Below are 24,531 nucleotides of genomic sequence, written 5' to 3'. Positions count from 1 at the left end.
TAATTGAATTGATCTTAAATAATCCTAACCTTTTCTTAAGAAATAATTAGGATTCAAAGGTCAATTTAATTAGTCCCTTGACTTTCCTTTGCCCTGGTAAAGGTTGACCAAGTGGAATTAAGATACAACTTTCATTGTTGTTGAGAGGGATAACTAAGTTGGACTTCTAAATTCCCTTATCTTGCCAAAAGTTGTTTCACAGTTATTATTTATTTTTAATTGCCATTTAATTCACTCGTCATTTAAATTACTTGCTTCTCACCTTCTAAACCCCGATTACAACCTTTATAACCAATAATAAGAACATACTTCCTCGCACTTCCTTGAGAAGACGACCCGAGGTTTGAATACTCGGTTAACAATTTTTAAGGGGTTTGTTACTTGTGACACCCAAAACATTTGTAAGAAAGGTTGATTGTTTGGTTTAGTAACTGTACTTACAACGAGAGTTTGCTATAACCTCTAAACCATCAAACTTTAGTTCTTCATGCCTCCCTTTGGATTGGGTAATTGTTGAGAGGGGATTCCAGTGGTGCTTGAAGGTTGGTTACTGGAATTTTGTGCTGATCCAAACTGTGTCATAAAAGCTTGTAGAGTAGAGGTGAGACCATTCAGACTGGCATTAATACTATTCATGATGTTGTTTTCCATGGTCTGTTGTCTTTTCTCAAAAGATTGTAGTAAATCTTCATTAGAAGATAACGAAGAATGAGTAAATTGAGAGGTCTGCTGCTGATTGTTCTGTGGTCCTTGGTTCTGCCTCAGGTGAAGTGCTCTGTAAGGTTGATTTTGCTGCCTGTTGTTGTTATTGTTCCACTTCTGATTTCCCTGATTATCTCTGCCTCCTCTGTTATTGTTGTCCCTCTAATTCTGGTTTGAATTGTCCTGTCATCCATGGTTATTATTTCCACTTTGATTGTACCTTAGTTGGGACGGTCATAGAAGTTGTGAGTGGATGCCACCATGTTGTCTTCTTGTTGGAGCTACAGGCATTCATCAGTGTAATGGCTATAATCAGCACAGATTCCACAAATTCTTTGTGGGACTAGTTATTAGTTTTGCTGTGGTGGAGGAGGTTGAGCTTGCTGAGCTTGTTGATTCAAATGCATTTGCTTCAGCAAGTTGGTCATCTCACATATACTCTGAGTTAGAGCAGCAGTCTCTCTACTAGAAGATACTTCTGCAACGGCTTTTGAATGGCCTTGCTTCTGTCTGTGGTTCCTAGTAGATTCAACTAAATCACTGATCATTTGCCAAGCTTCATCAGTGGTCTTGTACTTCTTCATAGACCCATTGCTGGCACTTTCCAATGTGGTCTTATCTTGGGGTCTCATACCCTGTGTGATATAGCTGAGTAGCATGATCTTGTCAATCATGTGGTGGGGGCATGCTTCTAGAAGATTATTGAAGCGCTCCCAGTATTCAAAGAGAGTCTCATTGTCATCCTGAACAATTGTGGAGATATCCTTCCTTAGTTTATCAGTAACTTCAGATGGAAAGAATTTCTCTAGAAACTCCTTTCTGAGTGTATCCCAGTTGGATACATTTGCTAGAGGTTGAGTGTAGTACCACTCTCTTGCTTTTCCCTCCAGAGAAAATGGAAAAGCTTTCAGCAGAATTGAAGTTTCATTAGTGCCATCACGGCTGACAGTAGAACAGGCTGCCTGGAAATCTCTCAAGTGCTTGATAGGCTCTTGAGCAGGTAGGCCATGAAACTTGGGCATCAAATTTAGCAGTGCGGTCTTTATTTCAAAATCTGTAGCTACCGCTGGATGATGCGCTTGAAACGGTTGCATTGTAAAATCAGGGGCTCCTTCCTCCTGGATGGTAACTCTCCTAGCTGCCATGTTTTCTGCACGTAAAACAACCGAATCAGTAGAACGGGGGCTGGTTTCTTCCTCAGATTCACTTTCAGATCCGTCCTCAGAGCGAGCTAACCGACGCTGTTCTCGCCTTATTCGTGAAATTGTCCTTTCAATTTCAGGATCGAATATTAGCAAGCGTGGATCAGGAAGTGAACGCGTCATTTGACGGAAGAAACATGCAGCTCATAGTAGCAAAATAAAATAAAATACAATTAAATAACTTCTAATTAATAAATTTAGCACTCTATTGCAACTCCCCGGCAACGGCGCCAAAAAATTATGAGACGCAAAAGCTGGTGAATTAAAAATTATTAAAATGGTTACGTTGCAAGTATAGTTCTTAACTCACCGAAAATCTGCCTATCAATTTAAAATTATGTCACAGAGAGTTAAATTAAAAATTACTGGGAGTGTTAAGTCCCAAGTCGTCTCCCAACGAGTTGCAGAAAAGTGTGCTATCTTATTAATCAGATGTTCAAAGAAGTTGAGTTAGGTAAATTGGAATTTAAATTGAGGAAATTCAATTAATATGAATAAAAGCCTTGACTGGGAGTTGATTGGTTGGAATTTCTACTATTGATGGAATGATTGTAAGATTAATTTATAATTAATGGTTGTTCTGTTTGGTTATCCTTTACTAGGGAAGGGAAAGTCAAACAAGTTGGAATGCCGGATCTGTTCACAAGTTGCAACCAACTTAGTTCAAAGGGATTGGCGTTGGTGACCGGATAGCAATCCAACATTTAACCCAATTACAAATTTTTCCTTCAATCCTTCCAACTCAAGAGTTCCTTTTAATCAACTCCCCATCAAGTAAAGAAACTACTCACTCATCGTAAATAATAAATCCATAACACATGAAAGGGAATTAAAAGAAGACATGATTATTGGAATTGAAATTGAATTAAAAAGAAATAATCCTTGCATTAAATAATCATAAAAGTATCTGAATGAAAAAATTGAACAAAACAAAGAACATGGAAGAATAAAACCAAGTTGAGAAAACGAACTAGAATGACGAAGTCTTGATGAGGAAATAACTCTTCTCAATGTTCCAATGCTAAGACCAATTGAAAATTAAAATTCTAAAAACCCAGAGAGAAAAACCTAAGAGATTAAAACTGGATCTCCCACTGTCTCTGAATGAATGTGTCTTTTGTTTCTGCATATTCTCCGGCTCTAGTCTGCTGTTCCGGGCCGAAAATTGGGTCGAATTAAGGTCCAAAACCGCCCCCAACGAATTCTACAGATTATGCAGATCGCACATGTCACGCGATCGCGTCATCCATGCGGACGCGTCATTCGCGCTTTTCTTTGCCACGCGTTCGCGTCATCCACGCTACCGCGTCGCCTGAGCTTTTCCAATCTGCGCGGCCGCGTGAGCCATGCGGCCGCGTCACTGCGATTTGCTCTCCTTCGCGCGGTCGCGTGAGCCATGCGACCGCGTCACTTCTCACTGGTTATCTCCTCAAATTCTTGTGTTCCTTCTATTTTTGCTAGCTTCCTTTCCAATCTCCAACTCATTTATGCCCTGTAAAGTCTGAAACACTCAACACACAGATCACGGCATCGAATGGAATAAAGGAGAATTAAAAATAAATAATTAAAGTCTCTAGGAAGCAGTTTTCAAACATGTAATAAATTCAAGAAGGAAATCTAAATGCATGCTAATTTAATGAATAAGTGGGTAAGGATCATGATAAAACCACACAATTAAACACAATATAAATCATAAAATAGTGGTTTATCAACCTCCATACACTTAAACATTAGCATGTTCTCATGCTTAATTGAAGGAGATAAGGAAATGAGCATGAACATGTAGAAACTCATGAAATGCAATGCAAGCCTATATGTATATAAATAAATGCAACTATATGATTCTTGTCCGCTTGATCAAAAGTAAATAAGCTCTTCAAAACAATTACAAATCAAATTCCACTAATTTTATCATTACACAATAAAATGGATAAAGGTGCAAGAAGATAGCTCATGAAAGCAGGGAATATGAAAATTCAAGTATTGAACCCTCACTGATAATGTATGTACGCTCTAATCTCTAGTGTATAGGGTGATCACTCTATCCTTCTCTAGTCATGCTTTCTAACTTTTGTTCTTCTCCTAACCAATCAACAACAGTTAATATACAAATGCAAACATCATGAGGTCTTTTCAAGGTTGTAATGGGGCTAAGGTAAAGGTAAGGATGTATATATATATAAGGCTAAGTGAGCTAACAAAGTGAATCTTTGATTAGTCTAAGATCTCACCTAACATATACATAATTTATACAAGTTTAAAATCATACCTAGCTACCCATAATTCCCACTTTTGTATGATTCCCATATTCATGTACCAAATTTTTCTTTTTAATTTATCACATGTGCATTGATTAACATTGGGGTAATTTTTTTTTGTCCCCTTATTTATTTTATATATATATATATATATATATATATATATTAAATTTTTTTTCTTATAAAAGCAAACATAACGTATCAATGCACATAGATTCTTCATTATTTTCTAATTTGGTTTTTCTTTTCATGAGTAGGTACCCAAATTCTCAATATTCAAATAAATTAAATACATTCCCTTATTACCCAATGTTCCCACACTTTAGTTGATACATAATTTCTATCTTAAGCTAACCAAAGATTCACTTGGGATTTTTAATTTGTTTTTCTGCTTAAGGCTAGTAATGTGGTTATAGAACAAGAGGGGGTTAAAAGCTCAAGGGGCTAACAAAGGTGATGTAAAAGGTAGGCTTATTTGGGATAAGTGAGTTAATAACAAATAATGGCCTCAATCATGTGCAAGCATGTGAATATAATAAATATTGGACATATAAGATAAAATAAAATATAGATTACAATCATAGAGAAGTAAACACACAAGAATGAAATAATTATGGTTAAATAATGTAACCATACATAAAGGCTCAAATCTTTCACAGGTTGTGTGTTCTTTAACTCAAATATCATGTTCCAAATACAACTCAAGCAAATTTGTCATAAAAATTTTTGAAAAATTAGTGAAATTTTGTTCCAAAGATAGATTTTTAAAAGAAACTTATTGTCTTTTCAATCAAGTAGAACATGCATGCAACTATCCTAACCTACGCAATTTATTCTATTCTATAAAGGAAAGAAAATCTAACTAAAATATCCTAATTATTGGTGCTAGCTAAGAGAAATTACCTCTGGAAGTCAGGTACTGACCGACCTCCCCACACTTAAGGCTTTGCACCGTCCTCGGTGCCATCTATCAGGAACAGGGGTGGGCTGGTAGCAGTATCTCCATCATCGGGACCGTCATGGCTCCCTGTGCTAGTAAAGGAAGTGGAATCCGGGGTATCTGAGTCTCTGAAGTGTCCCATGAGTAGCTCCTTGAGGTGTTTGAATCGGTGCTCGTTACGGTGCTCTCTCATCTTTGCTTTCTGTTATTGCCGATCCAACCGTTCGATTATCTACTGGAGCAATTTCTCAGTTGTAGATGCTTGTGGTGTTGAAGAAGGATTATCTTCAACTGGGGCAGTAGGAAGGCTTGTAGTGGCTGCTGAGAGTCTGAGGTATTTCCCGTTAGGGACATACTGATCATCCCGTGGAAGCACAGCTTTAGTGTCCCCAGCTCTGTAGGAGACTCCGGCTGCTGAGACAAGATCTGAGACCAAGGCGGGGAAAGGTAAGTTGCCCGCAATTTGTACGTGTTCCATAGCATTCCGGATATGTCTTGAGAGATTCAGAGGTTGGTCTGTAAGCATGCACCATAGTAGAACAACCATGTCCGCAGTGAAGGAGGACTCATGAGTGCTCAGAAAGACGTAATGGGACATGATCTGTGCCTATATGCAAGCCTCCAAGGTAAATGCTGAAGCCAAGATTCCCTTAGGGCGGGTACGGTGGTATCCGTAGATCCAACGGCTGCCAGGTGCTGCGATGATTCCGAGAACGGAGTCCCAGTCAAATTGGTATCTCTGGCGCTGAAGGGTGGCTTCTTGAAAAGCGTCCATTCCTGCTGGAATAGGGGGAAGACTCAGAGCTTGCTGAATGGCCTCTTCTGTGATGGGGACTTGCTTCTGCCGGACATAAACAGACTACAGGGTCGGCATGTAGAAGTTAGAGTAGAACTCAACTACCCAAGAAAGATTGACCTGCCTTGGCTGTTGATAAACCACTATTTCATGGTTTATCTTGTGCTCAATTGAGTGGTTTTTATCTACTCTTTACCCACTTATTCATACTATTTGCATGGTTTTATATTTGCCTTCCTAATTATGTGCTTTGATTGAAAACATGCTTTTTTGATCTTATATTTGCTCTTATTACCATTAGATGCCTTGATATGTGTGTTAAGTGTTTTCAGATATTATAAGGCAGGAATGGCTTGGAGGATGGGAAGAAAGCATGCAAAAGTGGAAGGAATGCAAGAAGTTGGAGAAATTGCTAAGCTGTCCAGCCTGACCTCTCTGCACTCAAACGGCTATAACTTTAGCTACAGAGGTCCAAATGACACGATTCTAGTTGCGTTGGAAAGCTAAAGTCCGGGGCTTCGATTTGATCTGTAATATGCTATAGTTTCTCAGATGCTAGGCGACGCGACCGCGTGATCCATGCGGCCGCATCGCAAGTGACGGAAATCAGCGCAAATGAATTCGCAACCAGCGAATTTTGGGCTATTTTTGACCCAGTTCTCGGCCCAGAAAACATAGATTAGAGGCTATAAAATGGAGGAATGCATCCATTCATAAGGAGGCTCTCACATTCACAATTTTAGGAGTAGATGTAGTTTTTAGAGAGAGAGGTTCTCTCCTCTCTATTTGGATTAGGATTTAGGACTTCTCTTAGTTTTAGGAGTGACTCTCAATCCAGGTTCAATGTTCTTTTATTTATTTTTCCATGTATGTCTATGTCAGATTTAAGTTCTTTTGTTAATGCAATTTGAGGTATTTCAGTTTAATATTGCTTTCTTTTATTTACATGATTACTGCTTCCCATCTGAAGATATCTTTATTCCAGTAGATTTATTCTTTTCCTTTTGGCTTTGGTTAAGAAATCAGTAACTCAGGAATTATCCAACTCAATAGCATAATTGTTAATTGTTATCTTGCCAATTGAATTGATCTTCAATAATCCCAACTTTTTCTTAGGAATTAACTAGGATTCAAAGATCTAACGAATTAGTCACTTGACCTTCCTTTGTTACAGCAAGGGTTAACTAAGTGAAATTAAGATTCAATTTTTATTATCATTGATAAGGATAACTTGATTTGGACTTCCAATTTCTAATACCTTGCCAAGAGTTTATGTTTATTGTTATTATTTTATTCCCTCTGCCATTGCTTTTCTAACTTTTTACCTTGATCCAAAAACCCCAAAACATACCTTTGCATAACCAATAATAAGAACATACTTTCCTGCAATTTCTTGAGAAGACGACCCGAGGTTTGAATACTCGGTTATCAATTTCAAAGGGGTTTGTTACTTGTGACAACCAAACGTTTGTATGAAAGAACTTTTGAAGGTTTAGAAACTATACTTGTAAACGTGTGCCTTATTATTGGTTAAGGTAAATATTTTATTTTTACTTGTTTATTTATTTTTATTTTTGTTTTTATTTTTTGCTTTTTCTTAAGTTAAGAGGTTATTAGTTTTTATTTTAAAATTTTTATTTTATCTTGTCTTATTTCAAAAATCAAATTTCAAAATTCAAATTTAAAAAAAAAGTTTCAAAATTCAAATTTAAAAATTTTCAAATTTCAAATTTCAAAAATTCAAAATTCAAAAATTTAAAATTCAAAATTTCAAAATTTAATTTTCAAATTCAAAATTTAAATAACCTTTTAATTTAAATTTATTTTTATTTTTGTTTTTAATTTTTATTTACTACTATGAACTCTCACCCCTTTGGCTATGAGTCTGGTTACAATTATGTTACAGGAAGAAGAAATTACAATGAGAACAGGCATCAAGGTTGGAACAATCAAAGATAGAAGGAGCCACAAGGATTTGATCAACCCTCATGGCAACAACCACCTCCAGTGGACTATCAACAACCACCACCATATGCCTATGAACCCTTTCCTCAACATGACTTTGGACCACCATACTCACAAGCCCCTTTCTGTCATTCACCTCCATATGACCCTAACCCTCAATCACCATACCAACCACCTTATGAGCCATATGAACCATATATAGAACCACCCCAATTCCAACCCAATTACTCCCAAGAACCACCACTTCAATATTCATCATCTCCATATCCATCAATCCAAGATGACTATGATCCTACTTATGAAAGCCGAGTGCATCAAGAGACAAAGGATTGTTTCAAGGAAACAGTGGATCGATTTCAGGCAACCACTCAACAACTAGGGCAAGTATTAATTCAATGGGCTTCTAGACGCTTAAATACACAAGGATCAGCCACAGCCCCATGTGGACAGTCTAGTGAAGAGCATAGCATGAAGGAGATACCAGAAACCCCAGTGGATAAGACAGAGAATGAATTCGTACTAGAACAAGTAAAAGAAGCTGTCATTGTTCAAGAAGAAGAGTTGGTTGAAGACTTAGGAGATGCAGAACCTCCATGGGAAAGTCCAGTCATAGAACCTCTTTCCAAGACGGTTGAATTTGATGCTGAGGAGGGTGTACAACCTCCAAGGCATATCACGATTAAAGACTTAGAAGAGGTTGTTCAAGAGATGGAGATTCAAGAAGAAGAAGCACAACCTTCCATGCCCATGGAAAGCAATGAAGAGAAGATTGAATTGGAAGAAAGCTACCAAGAGGAAGAGGTTGAAATTGAAGAAGCTTGCAAAGAGGTGGTAATTATCAGAAGAGAGCACAAGGGAGTGGAGCTTGCAATTTCATTAAAAATGCCTCTCCCTAAGTTGCCATCATCCTTCACAACATTCAACTGAGTAAAATTCATATCCCCTAGCTTTCTAATCCCACTTGAATATGGGCTACTGGAGACGAATGGTCAACTTAGAGCTCTTTGTGGCATTAAGAGTAAAAGGAAGATGGTCAGTGGTAAGAATTGTCCTGCAAGGTTCATCATGGTTGGAAGCTTTAAGTTTAAACGTAAAGGTTGGTATAGAGCTCAACTGAATGGGTCTAGGAAGTTGTTTGGCCGCCTAGGTGAGAATTCAGACTGCTTGCCACCCAGAGGGAACAATATTGCTCAACCAAAAGACGGGTGCAAAGGCAAGGTCTGGGACCCCGGAATCCATTCTATCAATCACCACTCTTGGGGCCTGGTCACTTGCTTTAACTTACTTGAAGGCTTTCTGCGTCTAGTTTGGGACCCCGGAGGTTACTGGAGAAACAAACATTGGTGGAGATTCTTGGATGAATACAAGCATAAGCCACCATAACAAGAAGCTCATCAATTGTCCAACTTAAGGACTTTAACTAAAAGTGCTAGGTGGGAGACAACCCACCATGGTATAATCGTCCTTTTTCATTTTTATTTAGTTTTATTTGTTTTTGAATTTTATTTTATTTTGTTATATTGAACCTGGAGTTTTGCATCACATTCATATTAACACTGCATTCTGCATTTTTCAGATTACAAAAAAAAAAAAAAAGGGAGCACGCGATGCGATCGCATTAGCGACGCGTACACGTCGCAAGGAGACAGAAGACAATATTAATATAAATAGAGAGTTTCGCAGGAGCAGCGCTGGAGGCGTGCCAATGGCACAAATCACCCCACGTGACCGCGTCGCTGAAGCGACCGCGTCACCTGGGAATAATGGCCTCCCACGCGACCGCGTGACCTAAAATCGGCGTAAAAATGGTGCATGGCCGAAAGTTGTGCTTGAGTTGGGCTGGACTCGTGCTGGCAGCCCAAGCCCTCCCACACGAACGCGTGCCCCACGCGTCCGCGTCATCTTGGAAATAAGGCCACTCACGCGATCGCATGCCCCACGCGACTGCGTCACCCTGGATTTGGCAATACTGAGTTTTGAACAGAGAGTTGTGCGACCGCGAGGCTGCACTCGCGCCACTAGCACAAATCGAGTCACGCGATCGCGTGCCCCACGCGTCCGCGTCGCCTAGTGTTATTTGCGCACCACGCGACCGCGTCACCCACGCGACCGCGTCGCCAGCGTCGCACAACCTATCCAGATTAGTGCCAATTTTCTTATCTTTTCTTCTCTGAATCCTTATTCTTCTTATCTTTTCTTATTTCTTTCTTCTTCCTTTCTTATTTTCTTTCACCTCCATTCTATTTTATTTAAATTGTTTACATATTTTCATTCATTGCATTTTTACATATTTTTATTTTTCTTTTCTAAATTTTTTTTTATTTTTCTATTGGTGTTAAAAAAAAATTTCAACTGTTGCATCTTTTCTTGAATTTATTTTGGTAACTTGTTTTACACTGTGGGATGATATCAATTATCTGCCAATGCAAATCTTTTATAATACATGAACTTCATTTGCATTGCCATGAACTTACATTGTCTTTCATTACCCACTCTCTCTCCCCATTGTTGCAAATTTTTTGCACTCTTGATCTGCCATGTACTTCTATTATTTTCTCACTTGCATGTTGTAGCTACCATGTAATTGAGACCCTTATTATCTGGCATTAACACCCATATTTTATTTATTTTCTATCTTTATTTTTGGGTTACTTTTTCTTTTCCCTCTTCTTTCAGGATGGCCACCACAAATGGAGAGGAAAAGCTTCTTAATGGGAGAGACAAACAAGCCCATCTGCACAATCCTTGACGAAAAGTATCAGTTGGAACAGCCCGTCCACTTGTACATCTTAGCATGCACCGAGGACGGTGCAACCTTTAAGTGTGGGGAGGTCGATACCGATCTCCGTGGGTTAGTACTTTCTTTTCAACACCAATAATCTTATTTTCTTTATTTGTTCATTGTTACATCTGCATATTTGATTGCATATTTATTTGATTTTGTGCATTTAGTTACTACTTGGTTAAAATAATAAATCTCTTTTTAAGATCCTATTTTTGAAAAAATTTCACTAATTTAAATAAAAAATTTTTAAAAATTTTTATGTGTTAAACTTGTTTGGAAGTTGTATTTGGAACATGGTTTTTGAGCTAAAGAACACACAACCTGTGAGACTTTGAGCTTATTTACATGGTTACATTATTTAACCATAAATATTTTATTCCTGTGTGTTTCCTTTTCTATGATTGTAATCTGTATTTTGTTCCAGTCTATATGTCCTTTGTTTAGTATATTTACATGCTGCGTAGGATTGAGGCCATATTTGATTATCAACTCACTTACCCCAAATAAGCCTACCTTTTACATCACCTTTGTTAGCCCCTTGAGCTTTTAATCCCCTTCTGTTCTATAACCACATCACTAGCCTTAAGCGGAAAACAAATTAATTATCCCAATTGAATCTTTGGTTAGCTTAAGATAGAGATTGTGTAGCAAATAAGTGTGGGGAAATTTTGGGAACATGGGTTAATAAGGGAATGAATCATGTTTCTAATTTATTTGAATATTTGGAATTTGGGAACCTACTCATGAAAAACCAAAATAGAAAAATAATAGAAAATCCATGTGCATTGATAAGTTATGTTTATTTCTCTAAAAAAAAAGAATATATAATATAAATAAATAAATAAGGGGACAAAATTACCCCAATGCTAAGTTAATGAAAAATCAATGCACATGTGATAAAAATTAAAGAAAAATTTGGTACATGAGCATGGAAATTATACAAAAGTGAGAATTATGGGTAGCTAGGCATGAATTTAAAAGTATATAGAATATATGTATATTAGGTGAGAGCTTAGGTTAATCGAAGATTCATATTATAGCTCACTTGGCCATACATATATCCTTACCTTTACCTCAGCCCCATTATAACCTTAAAAAGACCTCATGATGTTTGCATTAGTACATTAAATATTTGTTGATTGGTTAGATGAAGAACAAGGTTTAGAAAGCATAACTAGAGAAGAGTAGAGTGAATAACCCTATACACTTTAGAGATTAGAGTGATATACACTACCAGTGAGGGTTCAGTGCTTAATTCTATGTTCCCTGCTTTCATGAGCTGTCTTCTTACAAGTTCACTTGATTTTTATTGTATGATTTGAATTAGTAGAAATTGGTTTGTATTTGTCTTGGAGAACTTATTTACTCTTAACCAAGTAAGTAAAAGCATTTAGCATGTAGTTGCATTCATAGGTTGCATTTCATACCATTCCTCTTCATTCCTTTATAGTTTCTCTTGAGCTTAGCATGAGGACATGCTAATATTTAAGTGTGGGGAGGTTGATAAACCACTATTTCATGGTTTATCTTGTGCTCAATTGAGTGGTTTTTATCTACTCTTTACCCACTTATTCATACTATTTGCATGGTTTTACATTTGCCTTCCTAATTATGTGCTTTGATTGAAAACATGCTTCGTTGATCTTATATTTACTCTTATTATCATTAGATGCCTTGATATGTGTGTTAAGTATTTTCAGATATTATAAGGCAGGAATGGCTTGGAGGATGGGAAGAAAGCATGCAAAAGTAGAAGGAATGCAAGAAGTTGGAGAAATTGCTAAGCTGTCCAGCCTAACCTCTCTGCACTCAAACGGATATAACTTTAGCTACAGAGGTCCAAATGACGTGGTTTCAGTTGCCTTGGAAAGCTAACGTCCGGGGCTTCGATTTGTTATATAATATGCTATGGTTTCTTTGACGCTAGGCAACGCGACCGCGTGATCCATGCGGCCGCATCACAAGTGACGGAAATCAGCGCAAATGAATTCGCAGCCAGCGAATTCTGGGCTATTTTTGACCCAGTTCTCGGCCCAGAAAACATAGATTAGAGGCTATAAAGTGGAGGAATGCATCCATTCATAAAGAGGCTCTCAGATTCACAATTTTAGGAGTAGATGTAGTTTTTAGAGAGAGAGGTTCTCTCCTCTCTCTTAGGATTAGGATTTAGGACTTCTCTTAGTTTTAGGAGTGACTCTCAATCCAGGTTCAATGTTCTTTTATTTATTTTTCCATGCATGTCTATGTCAGATTTAAGTTCTTTTGTTAATGCAATTTGAGGTATTTCAGTTTAATATTGCTTTCTTTTATTTACATGATTACTGCTTCCCATCTGAAGACATCTTTATTCCAATAGATTTATTCTTTTCCTTTTGGCTTTGGTTAAGAAATCAGTAACTCAGGAATTATCTAACTCAATAGCATAATTGTTAATTGTTATCTTGCCAATTGAATTAATCTTCAATAATCCCAACTTTTTCTTAGGAATTAACTAGGATTCAAAGATCTAACTAATTAGTCACTTGACCTTCCCTTGTTACAGCAAAGGTTAACTAAGTGAAATTAAGATTCAATTTTCATTATCATTGATAAGGATAACTTGATCTGGACTTCCAATTTCTAATACCTTGCCAAGAGTTTATGTTTATTGTTATTATTTTATTCCCTCTGCCATTGCTTTTCTAACTTTTTACCTTGATCCAAAAACCCCAAAACATACCTTTGCATAACCAATAATAAGAACATACTTCCCTACAATTCCTTGAGAAGACGACCCGAGGTTTGAATACTCGGTTATCAATTTCAAAGGGGTTTGTTACTTGTGACAACCAAACGTTTGTATGAAAGAACTTTTGAAGGTTTAGAAACTATACTTGCAACGAGGATTTATCCGCAAATTTCTAGACCACGCAAAAGTTCTCTCATCAAAATGGCACCGTTACCGGAGAATTGCAAACGTGTGCCTTATTATTGGTTATTGTAAATATTTTATTTTTGCTTGTTTATTTGTTTTTATTTTCGTTTTTATTTTTTTCTTTTTCTTAAGTTAAGAAGTTATTGGTTTTTATTTTAAAATTTTTATTTTATCTTGTCTTATTTCAAAATTCAAATTTAAAAAAAAGTTTCAAAATTCAAATTTAAAAATTTTCAAATTTCAAATTTCAAAAATTCAAAATTCAAAAATTTAAAATTCAAAATTTCAAAATTTAATTTTCAAATTCAAAATTTAAATAACCTTTTAATTTAAATTTATTTTTATTTTTGTTTTTAATTTTTATTTACTACTATGAACTCTCACCCATTTGGCTATGAGTCTGGTTACAATTATGTTGCAGGAAGAAGAAATTACAATGAGAACAGGCATCAAGATTGGAACAATCAAAGATGGAAGGAGCCACAAGGATTTGATCAACCCTCATGGCAACAACCACCTCCAGTGGACTATCAACAACCACCACCATATGCCTATGAACCCTTTCCTCAACATGACTTTGGACCACCATACTCACAAGCCCCTTTCTGCCATTCACCTCCATATGACCCTAACCCTCAATCACCATACCAACCACCTTATGAGCCATATGAACCATATATAGAACCACCCCAATTCCAACCCAATTACTCCCAAGAACCACCACTTCAATATTCATCATCTCCATATCCATCAATCCAAGATGACTATGATCCTACTTATGAAAGCCGAGTGCATCAAGAGACAAAGGATTGTTTCAAGGAAACAGTGGATCGATTTCAGGCAACCACTCAACAACTAGGGCAAGTATTAATTCAATGGGCTTCTAGACGCTTAAATACACAAGGATCAGCCACAGCCCCATGTGGACAGTCTAGTGAAGAGCATAGCATGAAGGAGATACCAGAAACCCCAGTGGATAAGACAGAGAATGAATTCGTACTAGAACAAGTAGAAGAAGCTGTCATTGTTCAAGAAGAAGAGGTTGTTGAAGACTTAGGAGATGCAAAACCTCCATGGGAAAGTCCAGTCATAGAACCTCTTTAATTGTTAATTGTTATCTTACCAATTGAATTGATCTTCAATAATCCCAAAATTTTCTTAGGAATTAACTAGGATTCAAAGATCTAACTAATTAGTCACTTGACCTTCCCTTGTTACAGCAAAGGTTAACTAAGTGAAATTAAGATTCAATTTTCATTATCATTGATAAGGATAACTTGATCTGGACTTCCAATTTCTAATACCTTGCCAAGAGTTTATGTTTATTGTTATTATTTTATTCCCTCTGCCATTGCTTTTCTAACTTTTTACCTTGATCCAAAAATCCTAAAACATACCTTTGCATAACCAATAATAAGAACATACTTCCCTGCAATTCCTTGAGAAGACGACCCGAGGTTTGAATACTCGGTTATCAATTTCAAAGGGGTTTGTTACTTGTGACAACCAAACGTTTGTATGAAAGAACTTTTAAAGGTTTAGAAACTATACTTGCAACGAGGATTTATCCGCAAATTTCTAGACCACGCAAAAGTTCTCTCATCAAAATGGCACCGTTGCCGGAGAATTGCAAACGTGTGCCTTATTATTGGTTATTGTAAATATTTTATTTTTGCTTGTTTATTTGTTTTTATTTTCGTTTTTATTTTTTTCTTTTTCTTAAGTTAAGAAATTATTGGTTTTTATTTTAAAATTTTTATTTTATCTTGTCTTATTTCAAAATTCAAATTTTAAAAAAAAGTTTCAAAATTCAAATTTAAAAATTTTCAAATTTCAAATTTCAAAAATTCAAAATTCAAAAATTTAAAATTCAAAATTTCAAAATTTAATTTTCAAATTCAAAATTTAAATAACCTTTTAATTTAAATTTAAATTTATTTTTGTTTTTAATTTTTATTTACTACTATGAACTCTCACCCCTTTGGCTATGAGTCTGGTTACAATTATGTTGCAGGAAGAAGAAATTACAATGAGAACAGGCATCAAGATTGGAACAATCAAAGATGGAAGGAGCCACAAGGATTTGATCAACCCTCATGGCAACAACCACCTCCAGTGGACTATCAACAACCACCACCATATGCCTATGAACCCTTTCCTCAACATGACTTTGGACCACCATACTCACAAGCCCCTTTCTGCCATTCACCTCCATATGACCCTAACCCTCAATCACCATACCAACCACCTTATGAGCCATATGAACTATATATAGAACCACCCCAATTCCAACCCAATTACTTCCAAGAACCACCACTTCAATATTCATCATCTCCATATCCATCAATCCAAGATGACTATGATCCTACTTATGAAAGCCGAGTGCATCAAGAGACAAAGGATTGTTTCAAGGAAACAGTGGATCGATTTCAGGCAACCACTCAACAACTGGGGCAAGTATTAATTCAATGGGCTTCTAGACGCTTAAATACACAAGGATCAGCCACAGCCCCATGTGGACAGTCTAGTGAAGAGCATAGTATGAAGGAGATACCAGAAACCCCAGTGGATAAGACAGAGAATGAATTCGTACTAGAACAAGTAGAAGAAGCTGTCATTGTTCAAGAAGAAAAGTTGGTTGAAGACTTAGGAGATGCAGAACCTCCATGGGAAAGTCCAGTCATAGAACCTCTTTAATTGTTAATTGTTATCTTACCAATTGAATTGATCTTCAATAATCCCAAAATTTTCTTAGGAATTAACTAGGATTCAAAGATCTAACTAATTAGTCACTTGACCTTCCCTTGTTACAGCAAAGGTTAACTAAGTGAAATTAAGATTCAATTTTCATTATCATTGATAAGGATAACTTGATCTGGACTTCCAATTTCTAATACCTTGCCAAGAGTTTATGTTTATTGTTATTATTTTATTCCCTCTGCCATTGCTTTTCTAACTTTTTACCTTGATCCAAAAACCCCAAAACATACCTTTGCATAACCAATAATAAGAACATACTTCCCTGCAATTCCTTGAGAAGACGACCCGAGGTTTGAATACTCGGTTATCAATTTCAAAGGGGTTTGTTACTTGTGACAACCAAACGTTTGTATGAAAGAACTTTTAAAGGTTTAGAAACTATACTTGCAACGAGGATTTATCCGCAAATTTCTAGACCACGCAAAAGTTCTCTCATCAGCTGTCTCCATAGGAATCCCCATTGTCTTCGCTCAATTTGCGGCTCAACAAAGGTGGCAATATTGGACGGGAGGATAAGAAGGTATTCATTGTTATAGTTCCGTTCTGCCAGGATAGGGAACATCTGCTCATAGTAGCGATTGGAAAATCGTGCAGCGTCCTTTGCTGGAAAGGCTTTCTCCTTTTCATCAACCTTTATTATCCTCTTAACTCGTTTTGTTGAGGGCTTGACTGCAGTTGAAGAAGGCTCTGCCACTAATGCTCTTTTAGTTCCTCTTCTTGCTGGTGGTTTGGAAGTTGCTTTCTCCTTTCCTTTCTTGGTGGCCATCTTGAAAGAAGGGAAGAGAAAGAAAATTAAATTTAAAGAGATATACAGCATGGAAGGAAACGGAAAAGAGGGTGAATGATGCACAGCAAAATGTAGATGACATTAACACATGCTCTTGAGTGCATATGAAAAGCCAACAGTGGAAAATAGCTAGTGCATACAAAGACAAGTGAATGCAAGGCGTTTATTGGCATGCCGGAAAAGGGCATGAGTAGTATAGACCAAGCATCAATTGTAACAAGCCAAAATGTTTGTATTGTCAATTAAATTCAATGAAAAAATAGGGAAGAGAATTTTGTGAAAAGCAAGCATTGAATAGTAAAGTAAGTAATGTAGAAAAGTGCATAATGCTATATGGGCCTTTTTACAAACACATGACATGCATGGAAAATAAGATATAGAAGGTATGAAGGTGAACATGCTAGTAATCTCTTAAAAATTAATAATTGTCAAACAATTTGCAAAAATCCGCAAGCATATAATGAGGAATAAAGACTTGAATAAATTTCTAGCACCATGTAAAAAGGGAAAGAAGAAGAAAAATATATAGAAAAAATGAGAAGAAAAAAAAAAGAAGGAAAAGAAAATAATAATATATATAATATAATAAGAATGATGGAAAAGAGAAGAAGGAAAAAGAAAGTAAAACTTTGTTAATGGTGGTGAGAGAGATAGAGAGTGAAAGGTGAGATAGAAAGGGGAAGGGGGAGGGAAGAAATAAGGAGGGAAAAGAAAAATCAGGATTTGGGGGAGAAGAAGATAAAATATGTGGCAATTTTAGGTTGAGCTGTGCGGCGCATGCGACGCGGCCGCGTGGGGCACGCATTCGCGTGGGTGCGCGTCAGGTAAGGGGACGCGATCGCGTCGGTCACGCGGTCGCGTGACCCATGTTACGCTGCTGGCGCGAGTGCAGCCTCGCTCCAGCACAACTCTCAGTTCAATTTATTTTAATTGCCAAAATTGGGTGATGCGATCGCGTGGGTCACGCGATCGCGTGAGTGTGTAAAAAGGGTGACGCGGCCGCGTCGGCGATGCGGTCGCGTGACAAGGATTGTACTTCCAGCACCAATCCAGCATCACTCTCGCACAGAATGTTACTGTGCACCCTTTTACGTCGAAAACTCAGGGCACGCGGTCGCGTGGGCGGCCATGATTCCCATGCGACGCGTCAGGGACGCGGTCGCGTGGGTCGATATGTGCCCTTGGCACGCCTCCAGCCACGCTCCAGCGTAACTCTCTGTTCATTTATTTTTTTCTCCACCGCCCTTGCGACGCGGACGCGTCGCTAATGTGATCACGTCGCGTGGTGAAAAACCCCTTCTTTTTTTTTTAAGGAAATATAAAGACATGTAAATGAAAGAGCACGAAAGCACTAATAAAGAGAAGAGTTATTAAAAAAGGAAAACTAAAAGTGAAGAAAAGAACGATCATACCGCGGTAGGTTGTCTCCCACCAAGCACTTTGCTTTAACGTCTGTAAGTTGGACGCTCCACTAGCTCAATCTGCTGCGATGTGGGGATCTTCCAAGCGGAAGATCTCAAGCTCCTTATTTTTCTGCACTTTCTCACCATGGTACAGCTTCAGGCGTTGTCCATTAACCTTAATAAGTTCAGAGCTTGAAGGATGGCTTAGGTGATAAACTCCGTACAGTTCAGCCTTCTCTACTCTGTATGGACCTTCCCATTTTGATCTCAATTTACCTGGCATGAGCCTTAGGCGAGATTTGTAAAGGAGAACAAAATCTCCAGGTTCGAAGTCTTTCTTCTTGATATGCTGATCATGTACAGCTTTCATCTTTTCCTTGTATTTTCCGGAGTTCTCATAAGCTTCTAGGTGAAGGTTCTCCAGTTCCTGCAGTTGCAACTTCCTTTCAGCTCCGGCATTCTCAATTCCCATGTTGCACTCCTTAACTGCCCAGAAGGCTCTGTGTTCTATTTCAACTGGGAGATGACAAGCTTTTCCGTAAACCAAGCGGAAGGGGCTCATCCCAATGGGTGTCTTGTATGCTGTTCTATATGCCCACAGTGCATCTTGTAGCCTGGTGCTCCAGTCTTTTCTATGAGGCTTTACTATCTTTAGCAAGATACGCTTAATTTCTCTGTTTGACACCTCGGCTTGCCCATTAGTTTGGGGATGGTAAGCTGTTGCAACTTTATGGATTATCCCATGCTTCTTCATCAATCCTGTTAGTCTCCTGTTACAAAAATGGGTGCCTTGATCGCTCACTATCACTCGTGGTGATCCAAAGCGACATATAATATGGTTTCTCACAAAGGAAACAACAGTATTAGCATCATCAGTGCGGGTAGGAAATGCTTCCACCCATTTGAAAACATAATCCACAGCTAACAATATATAAAAATATCCATTAGAATTTGGAAATGGACCCATGAAGTCAATGCCCCAAACATCAAAAATTTCACAAAAGAGCATATATTGTTGAGGCATCTCATCCCTCCTAGATATATTACCAAATTTCTGGCATGGGGGGCAAGATTTACAAAACTCAGCAGCGTCTCTAAAAAGAGTAGGCCACCAGAATCCGCAGTCTAAGATCTTTCTAGCTGTTCGTTGAGGGCCAAAATGTCCTCCACTCTCAGATGAGTGACAGGCCTCTAAAATGAACTGGAATTCTGATTGAGGCACACAACATCTAATTATCTGGTCAGCGCCACATCTCCATAAATATGGGTCATCCCATATATAATATTTAGACTCGCTTTTCAGCTTGTCTCTTTGATGTTTAGAAAAATGTGGAGGAAATGTGCGGCTAACTAAATAATTAGCGACAGGTGCATACCAAGGGATTACCTCAGATACTGCTTGCAGGTTGTCAAAAGGAAAATTATCATCTATAGGAGTAGAATCATCCTTAATATGTTCAAGGCGACTCAAGTGGTCTGCTACTAAATTCTGATTACCACTCCTATCCTTTATTTCTAAATCAAATTCTTGTAACAGCAATATCCAACGTATAAGTCTTGGTTTGGATTCCTTTTTAGCTAATAGATACTTTAGAGCAGCATGGTCCGAATACACTACTACTCTAGTACCAAGTAAATAAGCCCGGAATTTATCCAGAGCAAAAATAATAGCAAGAAGCTCTTTCTCAGTAGTAGTATAATTGGACTGGGCAGTGTCTAAAGTCTTAGACGCATAGGCAATAACAAAAGGATCCTTACCTTCACGCTGAGCCAGCGCTGCTCCTACTGCATGGTTGGAAGCATCGCACATGATTTCAAACGGCTGGCTCCAGTCTGGTCCTCTCACAATTGGAGCTTGAGTTAGAGCAGTCTTCAATTTATCAAACGCTTGTCTGCAATCCTCACTAAACTCGAACTCAATATCCTTCTGCAGTAATCTGGATAAGGAAAGTGCTACCTTACTGAAGTCCTTAATAAATCTCCTGTAATAACCTGCATGGCCAAGGAACGAACGAACTTCCCTCACAGAAGAGGGGCAAGGCAAACTAGAAATAACATTCACCTTTGCTGGGCCTACAGAAATGCCATTATTAGATACCACATGTCCTAATACAATCCCTTGTTTTACCATAAAGTGGCATTTTTCGAAATTCAATACAAGGTTTGTATTAACACATCTATCTAATACTCTAGATAATCCCTCTAAGAAAAGGCTAAAAGAATCACCATAAACGCTAAAATCGTCCATAAAAACTTCCATACAGTCCTAAATAAGGTCAGAAAAAAGACTCATCATGCACCTTTGGAAAGTAGCTGGTGCATTGCACAAGCCAAAGGGCATTCTCTTATAAGCATAAGTGGTGCACGAAATTGTAATGTTACTGTTCAAATTACTCTCTTACAACTTCGCACAACTAACCAGCAAGTGCACTGGGTCGTCCAAGTAATACCTTACGTGAGTAAGGGTCGAATCCCACAGAGATTGTTGGTTTGAAGCAATCTATGGTTATCTTGTAAATCTTAGTCAGGAAGTCAATTATGTTTATCAGTTGAATTATGAATAACCAGTAGAGCATAAATGAAAAGTTACTTGTTGTGTAGTAATGGAGAATATGTTGGAGTTTTGGAGATGCTTTGTCTTCTGAATCTCTGCTTTCCTCTGTCTTCTGATTCACGCATGCACGTCCTCCTATGGCAAGCTGTGTGTTGGTGGATCACCATTGTCAATGGCTACCTTCCATCCTTCCAGTGAAAACTACGCTCACGCACTCTGTCACAGCACGGCTAATCACCGGTTGGTTCTCGATCCGGTTGGAATAGGATTTACTATCCTTTTGCATCTGTCACTAACGCCCAGCCTTCAGGAGTTTGAAGCTCGTCACAGTCATTCAATCCTTGAATCCTACTTGGAATACCACAGACAAGGTTTAGACTTTTCGGATTCTCATGAATGCTGCCATCAGTTCTAGCTTATACCACGGAGATTCTGATTAAAGAATCTAAGAGATACTCATTCAATCGGATATAGAACGGAGGTGGTTGTCAGGCACACGTTCATGGTTTGAGGAAGGTGATGAATGTCACGGATCATCACCTTCATCACAGTTAAGCGCGAATGAACATCTTAGATAGGAACAAGCGTGTTTGAATGGAAAACAGAAATACTTGCATTAATTCATTGAGACACAGCAGAGCTCCTCACCCCCAACAATGGGGTTTAGAGACTCATGCCGTCAGAGAATACAAAGTTTAGATCTGAAATGTCATGCGATCCCAAATAAGCCTCTAAAAGTTGTTTAAATACTAAACTAGTAGCCTAGGGTTACAAAATATGAGTGGACTATGATGGATGATGCAGAGATCCACTTCTGGGGCCCACTTGGTGTGCTGGGGCCCACTTGGTGTGTGCTGGGGCTGAGACTTTAAGCAATCCACGTGCAGAGGCCATTTGTGGAGTTGAACGCCAGTTTTTGTGCCAGTTTGGGCGTTCAACTCCAGTTTTTTATCCTTTTCTGGCGCTGGACGCCAGAATTGGGCAGAGGATGGCGTTGAACGCCAGTTTACGTCGTCTATTCTTGTGCAAAGTATGGACTATTATATATTGCTGGAAAGCCTTGGATGTATATTTTCCAACGCAATTGGAAGCACGCCATTTCGAGTTCTGTAGCTCTAGAAAATCCACTTTGAGTGCAGGGAGGTCAGAATCCAACAGCATCAGCAGTCCTTTTTCAGCTTGAATCAGATTTTTGCTCAGCTCCTTCAATTTCAGCCAGAAAAATACCTGAAATTACAGAAAAACACACAACTCATAGTAAAGTCCAGAAATATGAATTTTTCCTAAAAACTACTAGAAATAGACTAAAAACTAACTAAAACATACTCTAAACTATATGAAATTATCCCCAAAAAGCGTATAAAATATCCGCTCATCACAACACCAAACTTAAACTGTTGCTTGTCCTCAAGCAACTAGACAAATAAAATAGAAGACTAATAGGTTGAGAAGCAATAGTATCTCAGAGTTTTTGAATGAAGCTCAGATTCTAATTAGGTGAGCGGGGCTAGTAGCTTTTTGCTTCTAAACAGTTTTGGCATCTCACTTTATCCATTGAAGCTCAGAGTGATTGGCATCTATAGGAACTCAGAATTTAGATAGTGTTATTGATTTTCTTAGTTCAGTGTGATGATTCTTGAACACAGCTTCTTTATGAGTCTTGGCCGTGGCCCTAAGCACTTTGTTTTCCAGTATTACCACTGGATACATAAATGCCACAGACACATAATTGGGTGAACCTTTTCAGATTGTGACTCAGCTTTGCTAAAGTCCCCAATTAGAGGTGTCCAGAGTTCTTAAGCACACTCTTCTTTTTGCTTTGGACCTTGACTTTAACCGCTCAGTCTCAAGTTTTCACTTGACACCTTCACGCCACAAGCACATGGTTAGGGACAGCTTGATTTAGCCGCTTAGGCCAGGATTTTATTCCTTTTTGGCCCTCCTATCCACTGATGCTCAAAGCCTTGGGATCCTTTTTATTACCCTTGCCTTTTGGTTTTAAGGGCTTTGGCTTTTTGCTCTTGCCTTTTGGTTTTAAGAGCTTTGGCTTTTTCTGCTTGCTTTCTCTTTTTTTTTTTTTTTCTGCAAGCTTTGTTCTTTGCTGCTTTTTCTTGCTTCAAGAATCATTTTTATGATTTTTCAGATTCTCAATAACATGTCTCATGTTCATCATTCTTTCAAGAGCCAACATATTTAACAGTCTTAAACAACAAATTCAAAAGATATATGCACTGTTCAAGCATTCATTCAGAAGACAGAAAGCATTGCCACCACATTTAACTAATTAGAATTTCTCTTATTTAAAGTCAAAATTTTATTGCTTCTTATTCAAAAGATCTACTATTTTATTCATGTTTGCTGATGATGAGAAAAATAAACTATAGCTTAATTGGAGATAAAATCAAAATAGATACTAATTACTACTATATGACGTCTAAGGTAAACTTTTTATAAGGACACTGTCACAGAGTTAAGGCAGAAATTGGAAATTAACAACCTTTATCTGGGGGTATGGGGGTTCCTCTGATCCTTGGGAGGATTGGTATCACAGAAGATTTTTGGCGCTTCAGTTCCCTTAAGTCACGTCCTTGCTCCTCTTGTTCTTTAAGCATATGGGTTAGCATTTGACTGTGTTCCTTCTGTTGTTTTATTATTTGCTCCATAGCTTCCTGTATCTTGGTGACAGACGTCTCAAGATGTTCCCAATATTCTGCTTGAGGAATCTCTGGAAGGAATTCCTGTGCTCTTTTCTTTATAGGATCCTCCTGTGCTTGTTGTCTCTCCATTGATGCTTTGGTGATTGGCCTTTCAATTAGGATATATTCAGTTATTCCCATCTTGACTCCAGCGTCCTTGCAGAGCAGAGAAATCACGCTTGGATAAGCCAACCTGGCCTCTCTTGAATTTTTGTTAGCAATCTTATAGAGCTCTGTTGAAATCAGCTGATGAACCTCCACTTCCTTTCCCATCATGATGCAATGAATCATTACTGCTCTTTTAACTGTGACTTCAGAACGGTTGCTGGTGGGCAACAGAGAACGCCCAATGAAGTCCAGCCATCCTCTGGCAACTGGTTTGAGATCCTCCCTCTTGAGTTGATTTGGGACGCCCTTTGTGTTGGTGGTCCACCTGGCTCCAGGAATACAGATGTCCTCCCCAATTTTATTCAGGCCAATGTCTGCTCTCATCATCCTCCTGTTGAAGGAGTCTGGATCATCCTTTAGCTGAGGTAGCTTTAGTATCTCTCTGATCTTGTCAGGGATGGTATGAACAATCTTTCCCCTGACCATGGTCCGAAATTCGTAGCAGGCTGTTCCAGATAGTCTTTGCTTGTCAGTCTGCCACATATTAGCATAGAACTCCTGGACCATGTTCCTTCCTACTTTCGTTTCAGGATTAGCTAGGACTTCCCAGTTCCTGATTCGAATTTGCTCCTGGATCTCCGGATATTCATCTTCTTTCAGA

At 38.2% G+C, this 24,531-nt stretch overlaps 1 non-coding gene across 1 annotated transcript; it reads left to right on the top strand.

Moving 5' to 3' along the window:
* The first annotated feature begins 1,370 nt into the window (after positions 1–1,370).
* Positions 1,371–1,478, top strand: LOC112768090 (small nucleolar RNA R71). Its single transcript, XR_003185529.1, has one exon. It is a non-coding gene; the product is annotated as a small nucleolar RNA R71 (small nucleolar RNA).
* Positions 1,479–24,531: the final 23,053 nt, after the last annotated feature.

This window comes from Arachis hypogaea, chromosome 17 (genome assembly GCF_003086295.3).
Source record: "Arachis hypogaea cultivar Tifrunner chromosome 17, arahy.Tifrunner.gnm2.J5K5, whole genome shotgun sequence".
NCBI classification, from domain to species: domain Eukaryota; kingdom Viridiplantae; phylum Streptophyta; class Magnoliopsida; order Fabales; family Fabaceae; genus Arachis; species Arachis hypogaea.
This window is presented reverse-complemented; position numbering and strand designations above follow the sequence as displayed.